Below are 26,530 nucleotides of genomic sequence, written 5' to 3' on the forward strand. Positions count from 1 at the left end.
TTTAGTTGCCTCAAGAGAGAAAGCACCATTCTGAAGGAACAAAGGACCATTCATTTTATCACTAAGCATATTGCTTGGCTTTATTGTGGTTCCAAGCTATTTAATGCAACCATCCATATGCTGCTGCTCATAAAATATTTAACAATAAACATAAAAGGTCTTCTCATGCAGCACTTTGGGTGTCCAGCATACAGAGTAAGAGGGGATGAGTCCTGACACATCCCCTCTCAAATTTGAACCAGGTCCACTTTTCCTGCTGTTCTGGTAGATAGAATCATAGGACTGGAAGGGATTTTGAGAGGTCATCTAGTCCAGTCCCCTGCACTCAAGGCAGGATGAAGTGGTCCCCTCATCTCAAAAAAGATATACTGGCATTAGAAAAGGTTAAGAAAAGGGCAACTAAAATTATTAGGGGTTTGGAACATGTCCCATATGAGGATAAATTAAAGAGGCTAGGACTTTTTCAGCTTGGAAAAGAGGAGATTAAGGGGGGATATGATAGAGGTACATAAAATCATGAGTGATGTGGAGAAAGTGAATAAGGAAAAGTTATTTACTTGTTCCCATAATATAAGAACTAGGGGCCACCAAATGAAATTAATGGGCAGCAGGTTTAAAACAAATAAAAGGAAGTTCTTCTTCACTCAGCACACAGTCAACCTGTGGAACTCCTTGCCTGAGGAGGTTGTTAAGGCTAGGACAATAACAGGGTTTAAAAGCGAACTGGATAAATTCATGGAGGTTAAGTCCATTAATGGCTATTAGCCAGGATGGGTAAGGAATTTTGTCCCTAGCCTCTGTTTGTCAGAGGGTGGAGACGGATGGCAGGAGAGAGATCATTTGATCATTCCCTGTTAGGTTCACTCCCTCTGGGGCACCTGGATTTGGCCACCGTCGGTAGACAGGATACTAGGCTGGATGGACCTTTGGTGTGACCCAGTATGGCCATTCTTATGTAAGTATTACCTAGACCATCCCTGACAGGTGTTTGTCTAACCTGCTCTTAAAAATCTCCAATGACAGAGATTCCACAACCTCCCTAGGCAATTTATTCCAGGGCTTAACTACTCTGACAGTTAGGAAGTTTTTCCTAATCATAGAATCATATAATATCAGGGTTCAAAGGGACCTCAGGAGGTCATCTAGTCCAACCCCCTGCTCAAAGCAGGCCCAATCCTCCAATTTGTCTAGGGCCCTCTATATCCTATCCCTACCCTCCAGCGTATCTACCTCTCCTCCCAGTTTAGTGTCATCTGAAAACTTGCTGAGGGTGCAATCCACGCCATCCTCCAGATCATTAATGAAGGTATTGAACAAAACCGGCCCAAGGACCGACCCTTGGGGCACTCCACTTGATACTGGCTGCCAGCTAGATATGGAGCCATTGATCACTACCCATTGAGCCCGACAATCTAGCCAGCTTTCTATCCACCTTATAGTCCATTCATCCAGCCCATACTTCTTTAACTTGCTGGCAAGAATACTGTGAGAGACCGTGTCAAAAGCTTTGCTAAAGTCAAGGAATAACACGTCCACTGCTTTCACCTCATCCACAAAGCCAGTTCTCTCATCATAGAAGGCAATTAGATTAGTCAGGCATGACTTGCCCTTGGTGAATCCATGCTGATGTCCAACCTAAACCACCCTTGCTGCAATTTAAGCCCATTGCTTCTTCTCCTAGCCTCAGATGTTAAGGAGAACAATTCTTCTCCCTCCTCCTTGTAAAAACTTTGTATGTACTTTTTGAATTGTAATCCTATCCTCCAAAGCACTTGAAACCCCTCCCAGCTTGGTATCGTCCACAAATCTCTATGCCATTATCTACCAGTTGAACCACTATCTGCCATTGAACAGAACCAGACCCAGGACCGATCCCTGTGGGACCCCACTCAATATGCCCTTCTAGCTTGATTGTGAACTACTGATAACTACTCTCTAGGAATGGTTTTCCAACCAGTTATGCACCCACCTTATATTAGCTCCATCTAGGATGCAAGCACGGGGGATGAGTTAAGGGTCAGCAGTTTGGTTTAGCATGTGGAGTAGCTGCAACTCCATTAGGTAGTCTTCTAGTCTAGCACACTGGAAGGGATGTGAAAGTGGGTGGTTACTGGGTGATACAAGGAGTGCTCCCATGAATCTCCTTGAAGGATGACGCCTTATATTACTACTTTCAACAATCACTGAAGGGTTCCTTTTACTGAAAATTTTAAAGAAACTAGAACATAGTCATTTACACGGCTAGCATGATGTAATACATTTCAACATGAATTCCTGTGAGAAACAAATCTCAGACAGTGCATTAGGAAAATATAGGAAGGGGTTGCAGATGAAGAGACTGAAGAGATTTTACAAAATAAAGTGACTCTTTTAAAGGTTCCTGTCATTTTAGAAGCATAAAAAAGAAGGGTAATTGCTGATCTACTGTTACTGAGCAGGTGTGAACTCTGGAGCTGATGGTGGGGGCTGAAACTAACCTTACAAGAACACGCTGGAAAACTGATCAGACTTTCAGAAAAAGCAGTCAGCAGCCACGAGAGCCCTTCCTCCTTCTCTTGAATTATTGTATCAAGGATTATTATCTATATTATAGTAGCACCTAGGGGGCCCATTCTGCCAGGCAGCCAGGCACTGAACAGACAGAGTAAGAGACAGTCCCTATCTCTGTCTGTGTACACATGACAAATGAAAAGATGGAGGGGAAAGGATGAACTATACAAGCAGAGTGGTCAGAGTTATGACTGGCAAATATTGTGTTGGTTTCACTTTGCTGGATTTCTTTATAGGTAATCTGTTGGTGGGTTTTTTTTCTTTATATGTAACATGGGGAAGGATTCATTTATAGGATTACAGAAACAGGAAAAGGGGAAAAGAGGGCATTATTGAGGAGGAGAGGAGGGAAAGGGGAGATAAGGAGATGAAAAGTGTGGGGGGGGGTTAGTAGGTACATGAGGGCCAGGAGAGTGAGGATGCTATGGAGGGACTGAGGGAGCAGGGCTGAGGTGAAGAGAGGGGGAAATGCCAGTCAAAACTGGGGAAACCAGACTCTGATGACAATAGTGTTGAAAGCCTAATGATGCCGCTGCTGGGTCTCATCCCTGCCCCAGTTCTGCCACTGCCACTCTGCTCCTAACCTTGTTGAGAGTCAAGGGGGTCCCTCTTAGCTCCCTGGGGCTCATTCCCCAGCCTGCAAGGCTGATTAATGCTATTTCCTCCTTCTTCCTTCCCTTTTCCTATTTTGTATATTTCCATTTCCTTAGGCCAAAGTAAAGCAATCAAAATGATCTCTCCCCCTCCCACCACCACCTCATCCCTTCTCAAGTTCAGTTGCAAATAAAAAGAATCCCAGGCCAGTCCTCCCTGTCCAGGGTGAACACTAGTTTCCTTCTCTCCCAATGAGAAATACTGTAGGAAAGGGACCAGGCTGGCTTTGCAAAGCTCTATACAGATCGTAAACTTTCCATTAGCCTCCCTGCTCTGTCAGAAGGTAGGAAAGAAAGAAAGAAAGAAAGAAACAAAGCAAGCAACCGGTAAAACCCACCCACGCCCCTACTCCCGCCTGCTTTGTGCTGCAGCATTGCTCCAGCAGATGGCACTGTGCACAGTTTCATTTCCTCTGCCTTGTTTGTTACAGCTTCTGACTGGAGAGCACAACAGCCACTCGCCTGAAATTGAGTAGAATTCATTGAATCTGCGGATTTCATGACGTTTCCCTGCGTGGTCCAACACTTTTCTCTCTGCCTGTGCTTTTTTATTCCGCCCGGGTCTTCCCCACCCCACCCCCTGCTGTCTGATCTCCTCCAGGTCTCATTTAACTCTGTCCTAGCAACACAGAGTGAATTGGACTTGAATACTGCACCTGGCTGTGTATGTGGGGAAGCCAAGCTGGATCAAGAGGTGGGCGAGCAGAGGGGAGGATGGAGGCGCGAGAGAGCAGCTTAGGGTCGAGATAAAACTGAGCATCATCATCTTATTGTTTAATCCATGATTGAGTGAACCATCAGCCAGCAACATCCTGCTCCATTCCAAAAAGAAAATCATGATCGAATGAAAACAACGTGCCCCAAACAGGTAAGACGGTGGAGTTGCTAATGGGAAACCAGCTGTTGTCCATTCCCACAAGAAATCCAATTCTTGCCTTTTTCTTTTGTCCCTGAACTCCCTACTCTGGGAGAAATGTCACCCCCAAGTACAGAAAGACCGGGGAGAAGGCAGTTACATAACAGAAGGGAGATCAATTTCATATGCCTTTCATTAGCAACTGGAAACTCGCAGGGACAGGAAAAAACACTGGATTCAGAAAGATCCAGCAAATTGTGGTTTTAAAGATCGGGTCCGCCTCTCTTTCTAAAGCTGGGGGCGCCAGCTGTCAGACGTTGCATGCAATGGTTTTGGGTTTTTTGTTTGTTTGTTTGTCTGTTTGTTTGGCAGTTAAGGAAATCAAGTATCCTAGTCATGTGAAGCTCGGGCTTCTGCTTTCCGGAGAGAGACCCCCCCGTAGGGGTTTTGGTGAGATACAGCCCGAGGTGTGGTGTGATAATTAAGCAGTAAACGCCATGCAGCGTGGAGATCCCTGGAAGCTGGTGCCATTTCAGCCAGATCGCTGCTCAGGGAAGAGGCGACTTGTGCGTGGCACTGAGTTCCACGTTTGCTCGTACTTTTAAGGCTTCCTTCGCTAGATGTGCCTGGGATGGCTCGGGGCTACAGGCAGGGAGAGCTGAGCTGAGCGTGTCGGGGACGATCGAATCCGTTGTCTCGCGGCAAGGGCCACTGAGCTCCACGTTCCCAGCCCGCTGGCTGGGTGCAAAGGCGCGTCTCTCGCTGCCCGGGCTGTGCCTTGGGGTAGCGGCACCCGCCGCAGCAGCCCACGGAAGCGCGGGGCTGGGGCGATTGGCTCTCCCGGGGCGGGGCGATGGCGGCCTGGGGAGAAAGTCCGAGTGGCATTGTGACGTGGGCAGGGGTACTGTTGCCTTCCGGAGTCTCCCGGCCGGGCGGTGAGCGCGGCGCCGCAGGGGGAGCTGGCTGCAGACGAGGAACAGCTGCGAGCCGGGCTCTGCTAACGCAGCGATGCCCGTTTTGTCTTGAGCCGGGGGAGAGGGAGCTCGGTATCACCATGGCGACCTGGCGGGAGCGGGGAAATCGGCTCCAGTCTCGCAGAAATTGCGGGACAAAACTTTCCTGGGATGGGGGGGGGGGGGGGGAATACTGCAGATGCCTGTCAGGCCTGCCACAGCTGGCTCGCAACTACACCGCTCGCTCGCTGGGACTGTCGGCAAAGCTCCGAGCTTGCATGCCATTTGCTGCCGCTGAAAACACAGCCACAAGATCAGCGGCCCGGGATTAGAGACCCTGGTACCAGGAAACACGTTTCAGAGGTGGGGAGCGGGGACACGACGCTTGAGTGAAGACTAGCTCCATATGTCTGCCCTAGAGCGGTCCGCTGTGGCGATCCCTCGATCGCTCTGTTAACAAACAGATTTCCATGTTCATGGAAAACTGGGAGACACCTGTTGTTATTCGTAGCATTACCTGGGATTGCACAGCCTGGAAATCATCCATTTCACTCCTGGAGGTGCATCAGAGTAGCTCTTGGGAGTTGAGAGCAGAGCTGAACTGAAACTGTTCCAGTAGCTAGAAAAGGTCACGGGTCCGGCAGTTAAGAGACTTTCCTGGTTTAAATGGTGTCTATGCTCGCAAATCAGTCAGTCACTTCATGCGCGCTGGTTTATCACTCCAACTTTTCAGGACCCAGAACAGCAGCCGAGAAGCTGTTTCAGCACCTAGGTCAGGGCTATAAATACAGGCCTCTGTGCTAGGTCTAGTAAGCGAGATAAGTGGGAGAGAGACAGTTTTAATTCTAATCACTGTCTCAATGACTGCTCGGAAATAAATGTGGAACTCAGCTAATCAGAGAGAGAGAGAGAGAGAGAGAGAGAGAGGTCAATCGGTGCACTGGCTCCTGAAAAGAGGTTGAAATAAAATTACATTGAGCACGACAAAATACCCCTAAAGATGGGAAGAAGGCAATTGGACTCTGACCCCGGTCAGTGAAAAGACTGCCACTGACTTCAGTGCCTTTGGATCAGGCTCCTGGATTGTTAGGGTATGTCTACACTACGGAATAAGGTCGAATTTATAGAAGTCGGTTTTTTAGAAATTGGTTTTATATATTCGAGTGTGTGTGTCCCCACAGAAGTGCATTAAGTGCATTAACTCAGCGGAGTGCTTCCACAGTACCGAGGCTAGAGTCGACTTCCAGAGCGTTGCACTGTGGGTAGCTATCCCACAGTTCCCGCAGTCTCCGCTGCCCATTGGAATTCTGGGTTGAGATCCCAATGCCTGATGGGGCTGAAATATTGTCGCGGGTGGTTCTGGGTACATATTGTCAGTCCCCCCTTCCCTTCCTCCCTCCCTCGGTGAAAGCAAGGGCAGACAATTGTTTCGCGCCTTTTTTCCTGAGTTACCTGTGCGGACGCCATACCACCGCAAGCATGGAGCCCGCTCAGGTAACCGTCACCGTATGTCTCCTGGGTGCTGGCAGACGCGGTACGGCATTGCTACACAGTAGCAGCAACCCATTGCCTTGTGGCAGCAGACAGTACAATACGACTGGTAGCCGTCCTCATCATGTCCGAGGTACTCCTGGTCGCCTGTGTGAGGTCAATCAGGAGCGCCTGGGCAGACATGGGCACAGGGACTAAATTTTTAGTGACTTGACCAGGTCATTCTCTTAAGTCCGGCAGTCAGTCCTATTGAACCGTCTTATGGTAGGCAGGCAATATGTCCTTCTGCACCGTCTGCTGCCAGCCAAAGATGTAAAAGATAGATGGAGTGGATCAAAACAAGAAATAGACCAGATTTGTTTTGTACTCATTTGCCTCCTCCCCTGTCTAGGGGACTCATTCCTCTAGGTCACACTGCAGTGACTCACAGAGAAGGTGCAGCAAGGTAAATCTAGCCATGTATCAATCAGAGGCCAGGCTAACCTCCTTGTTCCAATAAGAACAATAACTTAGGTGCACCATTTCTTATTGGAACCCTCCGTGAAGTCAACCCTGTAAGCCGTGTCCTCAGTCGCCCCTCCCTGCATCAGAGCAACGGCAAACAATCGTGCATCTGAGTTGAGAGTGCTGTCCAGAGCAGTCACAATGGAGCACTCTGATTGGGCTAAAACATTGTCGCGGGTGGTTCTGGGTACATATTGTCCGGCCCCCGTTCCCTCCCTCCCTCCATGAAGGCAAGGGCAGACAATCGTTTCGCGCCTTTTTTCTTGAGTTACCTGTGCGGACGCCATACCACCGCAAGCATGGAACCCGCTCAGGTAACCGTCACCGTATGTCTCCTGGGTGCTGGCAGACGCGGTACGGCATTGCTACACAGTAGCAGCAACCCATTGCCTTCTGGCAGCAGACGGTGCAGTATGACTGGTAGCCGTCCTCGCCATGTCCGAGGTGTTTCTGGTCGCCTGTGTGAGGTCGATCAGGAGCGCCTGGGCAGACATGGGCGCAGGGACTAAATTTTTGGTGACTTGACCAGGTCATTCTCTTTAGTCCTGCAGTCAGTCGTATTGAACCGTCTAATGGTGAGCAGGCAGGCAATACAGATTGCTAGCAGTCGTATTGTACCATCTTCTGCCGGGCAGGCAAGAGATGACGATGGCTAGCAGTCGTATTGTACCATCTTCTGCCAGGCAGGCAAGAGATGACGATGGCTAGCAATCGTATTGTACCATCTTCTGCCGGGCAGGCAAGAGATGAGGATGGCTAGCAGTCGTACTGTACCATCTTCTGCCGAGCAGCCCTGAGATGTGGATGGCTTGCAGTCCTTCTGCACCGTCTGCTGCCAGCCAGAGATGTAAAAAATAGATGGAGTGGATCAAAACAAGAAACAGACCAGATTTGTTTTGTACTCATTTGCCTCCTCCCCTCTCTAGGGGACTCATTCCTCTAGGTCACACTGCAGTCACTCACAGAGAAGGTGCAGCGAGGTAAATCTAGCCATGTATCAATCAGAGGCCAGGCTAACCTCCTTGTTCCAATAAGAACAATAACTTAGGTGCACCATTTCTTATTGGAACCCTCCGTGAAGTCCTGCCTGAACTACTCCTTGATGTAAAGCCACCCCCTTTGTGGATTTTAGCCCCCTGAAGCCAACCGTGTAAGCCGTGTCGTCAGTCGCCCCTCCCTCCGTCAGAGCAACGGCAGACAATCATTCCGTGCCTTTTTTCTGTGCGGACGCCATACCAAGGCAAGCATGGAGTCTGCTCAGCTCACTTTGGCAATTAGGAGCACATTAAACACCACACGCATTATCCAGCAGTATATGCAGCACCAGAACCTGGCAAAGCGCTACCGGGCGAGGAGGCGACATCAGCGCGGTCACGTGAGTGATCAGGACATGGACACAGATTTCTCTGAAAGCATGGGCCCTGCCAATGCATGCATCATGGTGCTAATGGGGCAGGTTCATGCTGTGGAACGCCGATTCTGGGCTTGGGAAACAAGCACAGACTGGTGGGACCGCATAGTGTTGCAGGTCTGGGACGATTCCCAGTGGCTGCGAAACTTTCGCATGCGTAAGGGCACTTTCATGGAACTTTGTGACTTGCTTTCCCCTGCCCTGAAGCGCATGAATACCAAGATGAGAGCAGCCCTCACAGTTGAGAAGCGAGTGGTGATAGCCCTGTGGAAGCTTGCAACGCCAGACAGCTACCGGTCAGTTGGGAATCAATTTGGAGTGGGCAAATCTACTGTTGGGGCTGCTGTGATGCAAGTAGCCCACGCAATCAAAGATCTGCTGATATCAAGGGTAGTGACCCTGGGAAATGTGCAGGTCATAGTGGATGGCTTTGCTGCAATGGGATTCCCTAACTGTGGTGGGGCCATAGACGGAACCCATATCCCTATCTTGGCACCGGAGCACCAAGCCGCCGAGTACATAAACCGCAAGGGATACTTTTCAATAGTGCTGCAAGCTCTGGTGGATCACAAGGGACGTTTCACCAACATCAACGTGGGATGGCCGGGAAAGGTACATGACACTCACATCTTCAGGAACTCTGGTCTGTTTCAAAAGCTTCAAGAAGGGACTTTATTCCCAGACCAGAAAATAACTGTTGGTGATGTTGAAATGCCTATATGTATCCTTGGGGACCCAGCCTACCCCTTAATGCCATGGCTCATGAAGCCGTACACAGGCAGCCTGGACAGTAGTCAGGAGCTGTTCAACTACAGGCTGAGCAAGTGCAGAATGGTGGTAGAATGTGCATTTGGACGTTTAAAGGCGCGCTGGCGCAGTTTACTGACTCGCTTAGACCTCAGCGAAACCAATATTCCCACTGTTATTACTGCTTGCTGTGTGCTCCACAATATCTGTGAGAGTAAGGGGGAGACGTTTATGGCGGGGTGGGAGGTTGAGGCAAATCGCCTGGCTGCTGGTTACGCGCAGCCAGACACCAGGGCGGTTAGAAGAGCACAGGAGGGCGCGGTACGCATCAGAGAGGCTTTGAAAACCAGTTTCATGACTGGCCAGGCTACGGTGTGAAAGTTCTGTTTGTTTCTCCTTGATGAAACCCCCCGCCCCTTGGTTCACTCTACTTCCCTGTAAGCTAACCACCCTCTCCTCCTCCCTTCGATCACCTCTTGCAGAGGCAATAAAGTCATTGTTGCTTCACATTCATGCATTCTTTATTCATTCATCACACAAATAGGGGGATGACTACCAAGGTAGCCCAAGAGGGGTGGTGGAGGAGGGAAGGAAAATGCCACACAGCAAGTTTACAGCTTTAAAATTTATTGAATGAGAGCCTTCTTTTTTTTGGGCAATCCTCTGTGGTGGAGTGGCTGGTTGGCCAGAGGCCCCCCCACCGCGTTCTTGGGCGTCTGGGTGTGGAGGCTATGGAACTTGGGGAGGAGGGCGGTTGGTTACACAGGGGCTATAGTGGCAGTCTGTGCTCCAGCTGCCTTTGCTGCAGCTCAACCATACACTGGAGCATACTGGTTTGGTCCTCCAGCAGCCTCAGCATTGAATCCTGCCTCCTCTCATCACGCTGCCGCCACATTCGAGCTTCAGCCCTCTCTTCAGCCCGCCACTTACTCTCTTCAGCCCGCCACCTCTCCTCCTGGTCATTTTGTGCTTTCCTGCACTCTGACATTATTTGCCTCCACGCATTCGTCTGTGCTCTGTCAGTGTGGGAGGACAGCATGAGCTCGGAGAACATTTCATCTCGAGTGCGTTTTTTTTTCTTTCTAATCTTCACTAGCCTCTGGGAAGGAGAAGATCCTGTGATCATTGAAACACATGCAGCTGGTGGAGAAAAAAAAAGGGACAGCGGTATTTAAAAAGACACATTTTATAAAACACTGGCTACACTCTTTCAGGGTAAACCTTGCTGTTAACATTACATACATAGCACACGTGCTTTCGTTAGAAGGTCGCATTTTGCCTCCCCCCACCGCGTGGCTACCCCCTCAACCCTCCCCCTTCCCTGTGGCTAACAGCGGGGAACATTTCTGTTCAGCCGCAGGCAAACAGCCCAGCAGGAATGGGCTCCTCTGAGTGCCCCCTGAAGAAAAGCACCCTATTTCAACCAGGTGACCATGGATTATATCTCCTGAGGATAACACAGAGAGATAAAGAACGGATGTTGCTTGAACGCCAGCAAACATACACTGCAATGCTTTGTTGTACAATGATTCCCGAGTACGCGTTACTGGCCTGGAGTGGTAAAGTGTCCTACCATGAAGGACGCAATAAGTCTGCCCTCCCCAGAAACCTTTTGCAAAGGCTTTGGGAGTATATCCAGGAGAGCTGCGAATGCCAGGGCAAAGTAATCCTTTCACATGCTTGCTTTTAAACCATGTGTAGTATTTTAAAAGGTACACTCACCGGAGGTCCCTTCTCCGCCTGCCGGGTCCAGGAGGCAGCCTTGGGTGGGTTCAGGGGGTACTGGCTCCAGGTCCAGGGTGAAAAACAGTTCCTGGCTGTCGGGAAAACCGGTTTCTCCGCTTGCTTGCTGTGAGCTATCTACAACCTCGTCATCATCATCATGATCTTCGTCCCCAAAACCTGCTTCCGTATTGCCTCCATCTCCATTGAAGGAGTCAAACAACACAGCTGGGGTAGTGGTGGCTGAACCCCCTAAAATGGCATGCAGCTCATCACAGAAGCGGCATGTTTGGGGCTCTGACCCGGAGCGGCCGTTCGCCTCTCTGGTTTTCTGGTAGGCGTGCCTCAGCTCCTTCAGTTTCACGCGGCACTGCTTCGGGTCCCTGTTACGGCCTCTGTCCTTCATGCCCTGGGAGATTTTGACAAAGGTTTTGGCATTTCGAAAACTGGAACGGAGTTCTGATAGCACGGATTCCTCTCCCCATACAGCGATCAGATCCCGTACCTCCCGTTCGGTCCATGCTGGAGCTCTTTTGCGATTCTGAGACTCCATCATGGTCACCTCTGCTGATGAGCTCTGCATGGTCACCTGCAGCTTGCCACGCTGGCCAAACAGGAAATGAGATTCAAAAGTTCGCGGTTCTTTTCCTGTCTACCTGGCCAGTGCATCTGAGTTGAGAGTGCTGTCCAGAGCGGTCAAAATGGAGCACTCTGGGATAGCTCCCGGAGGCCAATACCGTCGAATTGTGTCCACAGTACCCCAAATTCGACCCGGCAAGGCCGATTTAAGCGCTAATCCACTTGTCAGGGGTGGAGTAAGGAAATCGATTTTAAGAGCCCTTTAAGTCGAAATAAAGGGCTTCATCGTGTGGACGGGTGCAGGTTTACATCGATTTAATGCTGCTAAATTCGACCTAAAGTCCTAGTGTAGACCAGGGCTTAGAAACAGACGACCACAAAAGTAAATGATTCACTAAACTCCACCTATGATTGTTTTCAAGCTAAAATAGCAAAGTTTAGATAAACTGCCTATTAACATTTTGCTGGTCTCTGATCATTGTAGTTTTGCAAAGACAATACTAAAGCGATGTTTTTTAGAAGTTTAACAAGTACTTTGTCGAGTGCTCAAAAACACCTAAAGAAGCCTGAAGGTTCCAGATGAGCGAATGCTGTAAAAATCCTGCAAATACTCATTCAAACGTCTTAAATGAATTTGCCTCCGCTGAGGTCCAATGACCCTTTTGCAGTCGCCTCCTAGGAATGTTCTGGCAGTGCTAGTAAGTTTACTGGAAGGAACAATCACAGAAACAGCATATTTTAAGTGAACGTTGAGGGAGAATTCGCAGAAAAGTGAATTTTAAATTTACTTCCATAAACATTCATTTTGGGAAATTATTCCTCAGAGCTACAACAACCAATAAGGGAGCCGAAGCATACCATGTGATCTACATGACCAGTGACACAGCTTGAATTTTGAATATCAAATAGTTACAATGAAGTGCTTGCAAATCAGCTCCTGATCAATAATTATCATCAGTAGCCGGCAAATAATTTCAAGTAATAAATAAAAGTCAATTATTCATTATGCTTATTGACAGTTCACCAACAGCAACCCGGGTATATTTGAAGAATATACCCGTCAGTTGTATATTATTTGCACAGTTCTAGACATGTTAATAAAAAGCTTACTGAACTACTAGTACATATAGATAATTATTACTTAGCATTAAGAAATATACTCTAGAAAAAAATACAGCAAAATGAATACTCTTCATTCAGGGACAATATACTTGGATTAATCACCTTTGTGCTGTTCACTGTGTCCATATGTTCTTTTTTCCATTAGGCAAACAAGATTTGTTTAATCTTTCCATAGTCCTGTGAGGCAATAAACTGTAGATACTATAGTTTTATATGTAGAATTACAGATTCAGCATCCAGATACCTCCACTCTTGAGGGTATACTTTATCTATGAATTAAGCAGTTCATTCACACAGCTCACTTTGCAATAAATTACCTGTCTCAAACTGATTATAATCTTGCCCTGTTCTTGCAAAGACAACTGAAGGGATGGGCATACATATGGGCATATGTCCCTATGGAACCCTATTGAAGTCAGTGGGACTCTGTGCCAAGGGTGCACCAATGCGGTTGTTTATGCAGGATCACAGCCTGTAAGTCTAGATATAATCTCTTCAACGGTCTGACTTAAAGTTGCCAAAACACCAGTTCTTGACAGGTGGAGCAAGCAAGTGACCTAAATCTGGAAGGGACTGAGTATTTGCAACTCCAATACATGATAGAGAGCATGAAAATTAAAGAAAGATAAAACAGCTGCAAATATTCTTGGAAGGATTAGATTTTTTATCAGTAAATGTTAAGAACATAAGAATGGCCATACTGGGTCAGATCAAAGGTCCCTCTAGCCCATTATCCTGTCTTCTGACAGCAGCGAATGCCAGGTGCTTCAGAAGGAATGAACAGAACAGGTAATCATCAAGTGATCAATCTCCTGTTGCCCATTCCCAGCTTCTGGCAAACAGAGGCTAGGAACACTTCAGAGCTTGGTTTTGCATCCCTGCCTATCCTGGCTGATGGACTTATCCTCCATGAACTTATCTAGTTCTTTTTTGAACCCTGTTATAGTTTTGGTCTTCACAACATCCTCTGCCAAAGAGTGCCACAGGCTGACTGTGCGTTGTGTAAGAAATGCTTCCTTTGGTTTGTTTTAAACTTGCTGCCTATTACTTTCATTTGGTGACCCCTAGTTCCTGTGTTATGAGAAGGAGTAAATAACACTTCCTTATTTACTTTCTCCACACCAGTCATGATTTTATAGATCTCTAGCATATCCCCCCTTAGTCGTCTCTTTTCCAAGCATAAGAGTCTCAGTTTTATTAATCTTTCCTCATACAGAAGCTGTTTCATACCCCTAATCATTTTTGTTGCCCTTTTCTTTTCCAGTTCCAATATATCTTTTTTGAGATGGGGTGACCAGATCTGCATGCCGTATTCAAGATGTGGGCATACCATGGATTTATATAGAGGCAATATGATATTTTCTGTCTTATTATCTATCCCTTTCCTAATAATTCCCAACATTCTGTTAGTTTTTTGACTGCCACTGCACACTGAGAGGATGTTTTCAGAGACCTATCCACAATGACTCCAAAATCTCTTTCTTAGACCCCATCCTTTTAATATGTATAGTTAGGGGGGATTATGTTTTCCAATGTGATTTTACTTTGCATTTATCAACATTGAATTTCATCTGCCATTTTGTTGCCCAGTCACCCAGTTCTGTGAGATCCCTTTGTAACTCTTCACAGTCTGCTTTGGACTTAACTATCTTGAGTAGTTCTGTATCATATGCAAATTTTGCCACCTCACTGTTTACAGTTTTCCAAATAATTTATGAATACATTGAATAGGACTGGTCCCAGTACAGACCCCTGGGGGACACCACTATTTACCTCTCTCCATTATGAAAACTGACCATTTTTTCCTGTTGTTAAACATCGATTTCACTGTATACACAAACCAATATATCAATCAGTAATAATAAAAATTTACAGATAGGCAAAATAAGAAAAATACTGCTTGAGAACTTATTAGAGTTTGATTTAAGGATATTTACTTTGTATATTTTGATTTGATGTTGACAATTTGTGTTTTAACAGTTACAAAGCTTTGTATCTTTTTGAAACTCAATGTCTACTGTCATTAAATAATTATTGTCTCTACCCCTTTCCCCACTGTCTGACCTCCCATAATTTCCTGCAATTATGAAAAATTTAAAATGGATTAAAAATTAAAAATGCATCACTTATACTTTTGTGCAACTGTGAAAATTTAAATTGAAAGCAATCAAAATGCTTTAAAATAAACACTGATATTATCCACTGAAATTATTAAAAAAATATAAATTGAATTCTGACAATCCTACAAATATTGTTTCACCTTCAGGCAAAAACATGAAAAGCATTTTAAAAAGAAAGGTATTTAGAGTACATCTAAAAAGATCACTTAGAAGATTTTAGATTCTTAATTTTATTACACAAGCCAACATTCTAACATGGCAGTCTAACAAACTAATTTTACCACATATAAAGCAATATAAGAAGAAAAGAAAGATCATTGAAATAAATATATCAACAGCAAAGCCCAAAATTCTACCTTTTAATCAGAAGAAGAATTCTTGTATAATTTCTGTGAGTATATTTTCAGTGAAATCAACATAAACTTACAAAGACACATATACTTTTACTCCAGTAAATATTTAATTGGTAGTCAAATGTATTTTGTTACATTATTATTTCAGTGTGTTTTATATTCACTTTACGAAACAAAACATTTTGAAGGTAAGACATGTTCACTCTCCAAAATTACATAAGAGAAATAGAACACCACATGCATTGTCATAACATGTCCCCACTAGAGGCTTATATAAATGCTTCAGAAAGGGAAGCTTTATTTAAGGTCCTTACTTTAAATAAATTAAGGAATTCAGGAGGTTTGTGGGACAATCATTGGGTCTTCACTATCATTTTTAGATGTCTAGCATTTCCACATGTGCAATCATTTTTCTCCATGTATTTGAAATTTTGTAAACATACTTTATAAAAGGAATGTAGTAAATGTTTAGCTCCTTCCACATATAAGTAAACTGCTTCTAAAGTAACATTATTGTTTAAGCATGTAGAGAACACTCATTTGAACTTTATTTTATTGCTTCTTTTATTTTAATTGTAATTTAAAGTGTCTCTGCTGAATGATGGAAGTGTTTACCTGGGAAAAAACATTGGCAAATTAAGAAAGACTAGTACTGAATTAGCACATAAGGGTCATTTTGAAATTTGTGTATTTTTCAATATATATGAGTGAGAAGGTGAATCAGTCCAATAGTCTGAAAAAAATGAAATTCCTGATTCTAACATTAAGCATCAATATTTAAATGTTGATCGTTTTAAAACAGATCAGGGGTTCTTCAAGAAGAAATACTAATCCCGGTATCAATTAAACCCAAGGAGAGAAAATAACTCTTCTTCTTCTTCTAGAATGAAGAAGTCTGGAGCTGTGTTTCTAGAAATTCTGGGCTGTATGTAATACTAGAATGCTATTGATAATTGAAATCCAATTATATTGCAACTGGTGGAAAGAACAGCTGAGATGAGGAGTTGAACAATGAGCTATCGGTAACTATTTTCTTGTAATCCAGAAAAAACTTTCAGTTAGAGTCCAATCAGCTGTGCAAAAAGGGTGAAAGTCTCTGAAACACAAAGCCCTCTGCACTGAGCCTCACGGTAGAGGAGGTGTGAGAGAGAGAGAGAGAGAGAGACAGAGACAGAGCCATGCAAGCCACCTCCACACCCGCAGTGCACTGCAGCAGGAGAGTTTCTTGGTGCCTCAGAACAGCAATGTACAGAGGAAACTGTGGGGAGGGAGGTAACTGTGGCTAGGAATCTTGGATGAGCAAGACTGTGGCTACTGCAGTCTATATAAGCTAGAATGGCCACTGTGCTGTGTGCTAGCTACCCTGCCTGCAGGTGAGAAGATTCGTGAATGTAATCTCCCCCAAAGTCCACTGAATTCCCCACACAAAATCTGTTTATTTGGGCATTATGTGGCGAGTAGTGACTTTCACAACCAAGAAACTACATTTTGTTTGGGGTTTAAATGTCACAGGAAAATACATTGTTGTTGGCCGGTAATATGCACTTTATTTGTGGGCTTTTAGATTTAGGTTGTTTAGCTGCTACCACTATTCTGCCCTCAGCTATATAAGCACTCTCCCAGTGAAGTGAATTTCAAGAGTCTTAATGGGCCTATTGCTGTAAGCACTAGTATTTTGTACTGCATCAATTAAAAATCAATCCATCCTGTAGATTCCTAATGTAGGCACGGATCCTACAATCAGATCCATATAGATGGACCATGGCAGCCACAATGGGTTTCAATGAAATCAGTGGGGCTTCTGCATGAGTGCTGCAATCTGCCCACACAAACACAATGCAGCATCAAGGCCTTCGGTGCCAGTGGCTAAGAATAAAAGGTTGCTTTGAAGTGTAAAGCAGTAGTTTAGAAGCAATTTGTAACTGAAGTCAACCTGCTAATTAATTCAGTGGTTTTCTTCACTTAATATAACTTTTTTAGTGATATCTGAATATCAGATACACTTTCTAGTATCAGCATCAAAAAAGAACAAGAGTCATGCCTTTTCTTTAGGCTCATAGACTTTAAGGTCAGAAGGGACCATTATGATTGTCTAGTCTGACCTCCTGCACAATGCAGGCCACAGAATCTCACCCATCCACTCCTGTAACAAACCCCTAACATATGTCTGAGCTATTGTATTCCTCAAATCGTGGTTTAAAGACTTCAAGGTGCAGAGAATCCTCCAGCAAATGACCCGTGACCCACGCTGCAGAGGAAAGCGAAAAACCACCAGGGCCTCTGCCAATCTGCCCTGGAGGCTTAACTGCCTGTAGGATTATAAATTCCTTTCAAAGAAACACTGTTCTATTTATGAATGATCAACAATGAAATATCTGCTTAGTATATTAGAATCAGTCATTTCCTTTTTAGTCTATTAGACATAGGGATGTTATGCTTAAATGTATGCTCCCTTCTAGTATTCCTTAGTCTTCACCCTCAGAAACACACATTCCATTCTCACTTTAGTAGGAACATAACCAAGGTCATATATTTGGTGTAGGATTTGAAAGCCTATTATTTACAGGTATAGTAGAACCTCAGAGTTACAAACACCAGAGTATGAACTGACCGGTCAACCTCATTTGGAACCAGAAATATGCAATCAGGCAGCAGCAGAGACCAAAAAAAAAAAAAAAAATACAGTACAGAACTGTGTTAAACATAAGCTACTAAAAAAATAAAGGAAAAGCAGAATTTTTCTTCTGCATAGTAAAGTTTCAAAGCTGTATTAAGTCAACGTTCATCTGTCAACTTTTGAAAGAACAAGCATAACATTTTGTTCAGAGTTACGAACAACCTCCATTCCCCAAGTGTTTGTAACTCTGAGGTTCTACCGTATAACCTACAATTTACACTGTGTGGCTCTGTCCCTCTCTAGTGCCTGGACTATGGAGGTCTGAGTCTGTAAACCCTTTGAGATAACAGAGCTGGGTCTTTTGGCTCAGGTAGTAAAGCACAGAACTTATAGATCCAGAGCTCCTGAACTTGACCCCTACTGCCAACGATCCATCTACAGGGGCACACGGTGACTCATAAGGGGATTTGAGTTGCTGTGGACCTGAGAAACTCAGGATCAGCTTTCCCAGACAGGGGAACATGTAACCTATATGCCACAGGGTGGCTGGTCCCAGTAAATGAAGTACGTCCAGTGCCCCTATGCCAGAACAGGTGCTCCCATTCGTCTAGTTAAGAGGAAGGGGCAGCATCTAGGGGCTATAAAGGCCCAGGGAGAGAACGAGCTTGGGGGTGGGTGGTGACAGGGGGCCCAGAGAGTCAGAGCAGACTAGTTTGATCAGGAAGGGTGGATGAGAGTTGCCAGAGACAAGGGGACTGGAGCAGTCCTGGAAGGGAGCAGAAGGTGGCTTCTGGGAGAAGGCTGAAGGCCAGAGAGCAGCAAAGGTAGCTGCCTGCTGGCTCTAAGCCAGAGAGCTGGAGCAACAAGCTGGAGAGGGCTAAAGGCAGGGTGTAGTGGAGGAGCTAACCTACTGACATCTTCAGGACTGGAGAGTTGTGAGAGGGCCAAGGAGAATGAGGGACACTTGCCTTATTCTCCTCATGCTCCCAGCAGAGAGGCTGTGTGGGTTTCTGCTGGGAAGAGTAAGGTTGCACTTCAACTGGAAGGGGTGGGGCGGCTGCCCAGGGACTGAAGTAGACTGGCAGACAGCACAGTTGTGCTTGAAGGCATAGGTATGTGGGGCATCAAGGGACAAGATGTCTTGAGTTTTAATGACTGCTTGCACTTTGGTAAGAAGTGGACTATATATTTGGGACTTTTGTTATGGACTATTTTGCAATACTTTTTAAAAATAATAAACCAGCTACCAAAGAGGGTATTACTGAGTCAAGAAAGCCTTGAAGTGAAGCTAATGAAGACTCTGAAGGAGGGAAACTGAGGCAGCACACCCATTGTGCCATGACCTGCCAAAGGAGGGCACCCTAGGCAGGATGGCCCTATCACTCTGTGTTAGTACAAAAAGTGACTCTGTCCCTTTCTAGTGCCTGGATCATGTAGAGGTTTATGAGCTGGTGCAGTTTTTGCACTAACAGTGTCTTTTAGCTCAATGAGTAGATGCTCATGTTTACATCCAGAAGTCTCAGGTTTGAGCCACGCTGTTGATGACTCAGCCAGGACATTATACAGGTATACCCTAAGACCCAGATTTTGATACCCTTATTCTTACTTCATGAGTAGTCCCACTGGATTGAATGTATTCTTTCTTACTATAAGAGTATCAGAATGTGGCCCCAAGAATTAATCCGTGCTTATAGCGCATAGGAACTCGTTAGAGCAGAACTCTGGGGCTTGTTTTCCAGTAGAAGCCAAGACCCAGTGTTTGTGCTGAAAAGTCAGAAAAGTTTCTTACTTGCTTTCCTGAATGAGAAAACAATAATGTACAGATTGAGAGAATGAAACAGAAAGCTGAAAGGAAATACAAGATGACAAGTAAAAGAGCAGTTAATTAAGTGGTCTAATCAACCTTGTTGTGCAGTGCTTATCATAGAGGATCCCTACGTTCAGCTCACCAACTCAGATCTGTGCTGCAGCATTGCAAGAAATCCTCTGCCTTTTTCTTCCCATTATAAGCACTATCCAAAAAAACAAAACAAACAAACAAACAAAAAAAAAGAAACCAAACAACTAGTGTCTTGTTAATGTAGATTTTTTTGGCAGCCTAAGCCAAGGAGAAGTTTGGCATGTGATAAATACTGAATGATTAGGAGGACAATCAAAACTAAGGGCAATTGACAGATTATTCTTCAAAGTATCAATCTGAAGAATGAGAAAATGACATCTCATAAATGCCTGAATTAGTTCCTCCCCTCCCCTCCCAGTCTGCAACTTCCATCAGTTTGTCATACCAATTTCTCCCACTTTAAAACAATTATTAACACCCAAGTAAAATTTCCTTCCTCTTCTCCCGGTTCACTAGTCCTTCTGAGGTGAAGAGTGAAATCCTGGCTTCACTGAAGCCAGTCAATGGGAGTTTTGCCATTAATGTGACCAGGATTTCATCCTAAATGATCACCCCTGGGTCACAAAGGAAGATTTTGGAGAAGACAGTAATTGAACCCAGATATTCTGAGTGCCAGGCCAGAATCTTCAGCAAAACATTTCAGCATCTGCCAGCTCCCAGCGGATGGGACATAAACACATGCCTAAAGTTAAGTGCATGCTTCAGTACTTTGCTGAAGTGGGATGGGCTGGTGAAACAGGGCCTGAAAAATCAGGGATTATTCAGCCTTTACCCTCAGAGCTTGTATAACCAGGAGCTACTGTTGCCTCAGAATGGGGCATCTTGCCAGTTATCCTTGAATTATAGTATAGTACCAGTTGTAGGTGTAAGAATTTTAACACTTCAGACAGGAATTGTGTTAAATAAACTGAATATGTACTTATCTCAGCAAACCAACAGGCAGAGACATGAGGAATAATTAGTACGTTGTTGCATTTCAGCTGTAGAAAATCTTTTTTAAATTAAAATATGAACAGGACCAGAATTAAAAATAAAATCATATTAATCTCTCTAGGGCGGCCTTAAATTAAAACTAGCCCTTATCAACTAGCTCTCACCAACAATCAGTTGTCGTACAGCAATATCTGCAGAATTATGGTGATTTCCTATTCAAAACTGCTGGTAAATGTTCACTTGGGAATGGTGACTGCTGTGCAGTACATGCAAGCACAAGTTTTGGATAAATATTATCCAGATGTTTGTCTCCATGGCTTGTTTATTCTGTGGCAGAGTGGACTGAAGCTTTGCAGTAATGACCCCAGATCCCTTCTGCACGTGCTAGTGACAAATTCTGTGTCTCCATTAGTGTTCAATGATTGCAAATCTAACCCAAAACTAGAGATGGACTAAAGCTGAAAAATTCAGATCTGGATTTTAAACATCCCAAAGTTCAGTGTATTCAGTTTTCCTGGGTTTGGAGTTGGTCTGTTATAAAGATAAGGCTGTTTGCAAAATCTGGATATGGGCATCAGTGCCCGTTCCAGTTTAGTGGTATAATATTTCATGACAAAATTTTTACCTGGACAGAGTTCTGGAATACAAAATTTCAGCCTAGAAGATGATTTGGTTTTGTTTTTTTCCCCTTTTTATAAAATTTCCACACAAAATATATCTTAGCTGTGTTTTTTGAGGAAAGCAGAACATTTATTGGGTGAATCAGACTTTATTTTATCAGGAGAGGAGGTTTTTTGGGGATGCTGGAAATTAACGTGTCTGTAAAAATTAACCTTTGTTTTGCTGAAGTGGTTAAACCCCCATTCTGTTCTCACTCACACATGTGAGTAACTTGACACACCTGAATTCAGTGGGAATACTCAGGTGCATAAAGTTACAGGTGTGAGTATTTGCAGGATTTGGGTCCGAATTTGGTATGTGCTAAGGAGCCCTTACTATAAATTGGTTTCTCCTGATATTTCAATGTTTGCTTTTTGATATAGCAAAGATAATAACATTTAAAAGATAGCTACTGCTTAGAGACAGTGGTTAATCACACAGAAGGCCCCATCCAGTTCCCAACAATGAGAATGGGAGTTTTAGCATTAATTTCAGTGGGAGAAGAATCAACCCCTTAATTACATTTTGTCATCTCCACTGATCTCAGTGGAGGAACCTTTTCACAGTAACATTTCTCTCCTAGACATATTCTGACACGACAACAGTTGAAAATAAGAATCAATTGCATCAGCTGTCATGTAGTGAGCGTTTATTATAGTGCAGGAAAGTTTCTGATTGACTTACACTGATATGGTAGGGGCTGCAAAGAAGCTATTATCATTTAAATCTAATAATCATCACAGAGCAAAGCCCTTGCTAAGGATTCAGCAACTAGTGTGTACCCGCTCTGCTTTGTTTTTGACCAGCCAGTTTTCTACAACTCCCTTCTAAACTACATTGCTACACGTGCCTCTGGCCTGTATCCCTCCCTAGGGTTTGTGTGTGGTTTTTTTTCTCTCTCTCTGTATATCAATGAGAAGGCTTTCACCTTCCTAATGAAATTAAATATTTTGTTTCCAAGGACATCCTAGGGCAAAGAAGTGTTGAGATACACTTCATAGCATTACACCAATCACAGTAACATTCAAAACATTTAGAGAGTGTTTTCAAATTCTCAAGACAAAAAGCAGTTATTGTCCTGTTTTAACTCGGAGCACTGTTATAGGCAATTGGAAAAAATGACAGAACACTGCAGTCCTGTGGCTAAAAGATAGAGAAACAAAGCTGAGTTTAGGCTTAGGAATCTTAAAATGATGCTATAGTCAGAAACGAGACTGTGAAAGGTTGAGGTTCCATATTTATTTTCTCTCAATGACCTCTGTAACCCATGTGCTCAGTTTCAAGTCAAGCGATGGTTTCCCTAACTACCAGCACTGTGAATTCTTAGTGGGTTCTGAAAGTCAAGCTGTGTTCTGCTTCTTACAGCATTGTGACTAATAAAGAGCCAATATTTGGAATTTAGCAGGCAATTGTGTTGCTGCTGCATGAGGAAGGCTAGAATTCAGTTTGCTTTTCTGTTTTGTCAGTGCCCTAAAAGAAGACTATGATTAAAAGAGATAAAGGGCTATGTTCAACCCTGTGCAATCTTATAGATTTATGGGGATTGCAGGAGAGAGACAGTATACCAGAGAAGAAATGGGCTCAAAGGAAGCAGGTATGGTGAGTAGAAATAGGCAACTTCATAACCACAGCCATACTTTGCAGTAATTGTTACCATATAGTATATAGAATTTCAACATGGGCAGGGCACAACTGTGTGGAGGGGGCCCAGAAAGGAGACATGGTGTCTCTCCCCAGTCCTCATGCTAGTTCTATGCTGACCCGATTCATAGCATAGTTTAGAGCAGCCAGGCTGGCCGACTGTCGGCCCACAGGCCTGATGCACCAGCTGGAGACCACTAGAGCACAACAGCATTCTTACCATACTTCCTACATAGTGGGATGGTCACAAAGGCGTATGGATATTCCTGCATCTCAAGTTAAGCCAACTGTCCATCCCATTTACAACACTGGAGCAGCACAAAGGGTCTGCAGCAGGGTCAAGAATCTGGCCCCAATAGGTGGTTTAATTTTTTCCCATCGGTCATAAATGTTGAATTAAATCATTTGTTTATTACATATACAGAGAGATGCATCTTTTCCCCTGTACACTTTTCTTGTAGTGTACATGATCACTGGCTCAGAACTTCTCTCTCAGTTGTCACAAGCTGGACTGAAATTGTTCACCGTTCAAACCGAGTGCACTGCTCCATTCCACTGCTAGTAATTCTTGCCTCCCCATGCTGGGCTGCTGCAATATTATATAACTAGTCACGTGCAAGAGCTGCATGTGCAGGCTTAAAAGCCAAGCTTAACTTGTCACTTCAGTGTGGCAAACACAGGGGAGCAAGCTGTACTTATTCATTTTGATAGGGAGCGTAGGAACCATCAAGTGACCCATTCCTACCAATAATTATGTTAATATACTGTGGGCCTGATTCTCCCCTGCCTTGAACATCGGGTGGTCATTTACAGTGGCTATAAAGCACTACCAAAAGAGCATGGAAGCATTTCACCTTGGTGTAAATGACCACACAAGGTGCATAGCAGTGGAGAATCGGACCTTGTATCAGTAAAATAAAGTGAGAAATTCCTTTTTAAAAATACATTAGCGAGTTAAAGATAACACCTCCAGCATTAGGGTCTCAGAGACACATCTTGAAATGGAGTTTGGGCTTTCCCTCTGCACAAGGGTGAATTTCACCTGATGTGCTTGAATAAAGATTAAAAAGACATAAAGGCAACATATTTGACTATCAATATTTAGTATTTGCTACACACTAAGAGCACACTTGGCACTGAATAAAATACAGGTAAAAACACAGTCCCTGCCCTGAGAAGCTTAAATCAATTATTTTATTTTCATTCACTTAAATACAGTATTTATGTTTAATCCTTTCTCAACCAAATAGCCTCTTCTCTTAAGGCCTAAAGAAGGTGCTCAACACTTCATAGGACTGGATCCTTCATTGAGATAGCTGCTGAATCAGGCTGTTCATGAAGTGTAACAGCTTAGTAGTGTGTGCCAGAGACACCCATCCTCTTAGCAGATGGTCATCCTACTTGGGAAGGATTAAGTGGATTCTGCTGACTGACTGAGGCAAGTGGCTCATTACGCTGTCTAGACAAGGAGGAGAGGGGAGTAGCTCTTTAGAGCAACAGAGATCTGTGACGTGAGCTTAGCAGTCCTGAGGTAGGAACCTTAGGAGCAGCCATGCCTGGAGAGGAAGCTTGAGCTGAACTTTGATTTTTATTCACACTACAACATAAATGCCTAGAATTTGTGTAGGATATGTATGAAAGCAGGTTGGAAACAGCACCTGTTCACACAAAGTTATTTCAATGCTCAAAAATCTGAGATCTTTCCACTCATGCATATTAGAACAACTCATTGTCCCTTTCTCATTTTTGGTGGAAAACCAACAATAACCAGATGTTAAGGCAATATTTTTTTTTTGCCACTGGCATCTGCTCCCTTGGCAAGATCCAAGAAACTCTGTTGGCATCTCTAGCGTTGGAGTCAGTTGGACTGCAGAATTGCTTCCTTTATTTATACAGTACCATTTTCCTTTGAATAATCTTGCTGCTTTATAATCCATCTTTTGGCAAGTCCCTCAATTCTAATGTGGTACTCCCCTGTTGTGTTTGTGCTTATTCGTGCTGAAATCTGTCAGTTTGCCTTAGAGCCTGCAGGAGTCTAGTATGTATCTCAGTCACACAATAAGTTTTCATGATGAATAGGTCATAAAATGCACAGCTTCTCTGCTACCCACTCAAAATGTACTTTCATGTCTGTGTGAAGGTGGACAGAGCTTTACTTCTACTGTAAAAGTATCAGCAAACATTAAACATCAACAATAATTTTCAGGCTTATTTTTCCAGTTTATGGTGTCACATTAAAACAGGAGAAAGACTTTGATGCCATATTATACATTCCACTTTGATGTCTAACGCAAATATGTAATTTTAGCTAAAATACAGTAAAAATCTGCAACTTAGATGTGTGATTTTAAAGTAAAAATATCAGTCTGACAAGAAATCTTTTGAAAGATGAGTGATATGAATTTCAGCATTGAAAACTGGAATTTCAAAAATAATTTCCAGTAGATCACATTCATTCTGATGGGATTTAAATGTGGTCTATTTTTTAAAAAAAAGCATCAAATCAAAGACCTGAAGGTCTAACCTGAAAAACATGCACTTGATCAAGTATAAGGAAGCTGATCCTGCAAAGCCGTATTCTTGGCAGGACATCAGAAATAACTTGCACTATATTAACCAATTATAATCTTCACTTATACTTTACAGTTTCAAAGCACTGTACAGACATTTATTCATTAACTCTTACATAACTCCTGTGATACTAGGTAAGTGTTTTACAAATGGGGAAGCAGATAGAGAAAAATCAGCCTGGTATAAGTGGGTACAATTCTGTTGAAATAAAAAGTATGCAGCCCAGAGAAGTGGTGTACGGTATAGCCAAAGGGCACATAGCAAATTGTTTTCAGAAATCTGACATTCCTAGATTGTAGCTGTGTATTCAGCACAATAGACATCAATAGAGGCTAAAAGTGCATTTTTCACGGGTGAATGGTATGGTAAAAGAAAAAAAGTGGAGAATTCATCCTTTATATCTTCTTTAATCCTCTGTGAAATATCTAAATGTGGTATTTCTACCTATTTCAATAAAAGTTTACAGAACGAGTTAGAAATAGGATGTGTCAATTTGGGAAAGCACTGTAACTGAACTCAGACACAGTAGTACTGTTAAAAGATCTGGGGGTTATAGAGGATCACAAATTGAATATAAGTCAACAATGTCAGACAGCTGCAAAAAAAAAAAGGCTAATGTCATTCTGGGGTGCATTAACAGGAGTGCTGTATGTAAGATACTGGAGGTAACTGCCCCATTCTACTCAGCACTGGTGAGATCTCAGCGGGAGTACTGTGTCCAGTTCTGGGCACCAAACTCCAAGAATGACATGGATAAATTGAAGAGAGAGTCCAGAGGAGAGCAACAAAAATGATAAAAAGGTTTTAGAAAACCTGAGCTCTGAGGAAAGGTTAAAAAACCCTATGCATGTTTAGTCTTGAGAAAAGAGGCTTGAGGGTGGACCTGATAATCTTCAAAATATGTTAACGGCTGTTATAAAGAGGATGGTGACCAATTATTCTCCATGTCCACTGAAGGTAGGATATGGTGTAATCAGCTTAACTTTTAGGAAGGGGAGTTTGTTAAATATTCAGAAAAACTTTCCAACTACAAGGATAGCTAAGCACTGGAATAGGCTTTCTGGGAGGCTGTGAAATCCCCATCATTGGAGGTTTTTAAAACAGCTTGGACGGCATGGTCAGGGATGGTCTAAGTTTACTTGGTCCT

General features: G+C 43.8%; 1 protein-coding gene across 2 annotated transcripts in view; it reads left to right on the forward strand.

Annotated features, from left to right (window-relative positions):
• Window positions 1–3,717: 3,717 nt before the first annotated feature.
• The window catches only part of KCNJ6 (potassium inwardly rectifying channel subfamily J member 6), a 222,406-nt gene continuing 199,593 nt past the window's right edge, over window positions 3,718–26,530 (forward strand). For both annotated transcript variants that reach the window (XM_074970055.1, XM_074970066.1), the window contains exon 1: window positions 3,718–4,071. The gene's annotated coding sequence lies outside the window, so the exon portion shown is untranslated. The remainder of the gene's footprint in view (window positions 4,072–26,530) is intronic.

This window comes from Natator depressus, chromosome 1, assembly GCF_965152275.1.
Source record: "Natator depressus isolate rNatDep1 chromosome 1, rNatDep2.hap1, whole genome shotgun sequence".
Taxonomy (NCBI): domain Eukaryota; kingdom Metazoa; phylum Chordata; order Testudines; family Cheloniidae; genus Natator; species Natator depressus.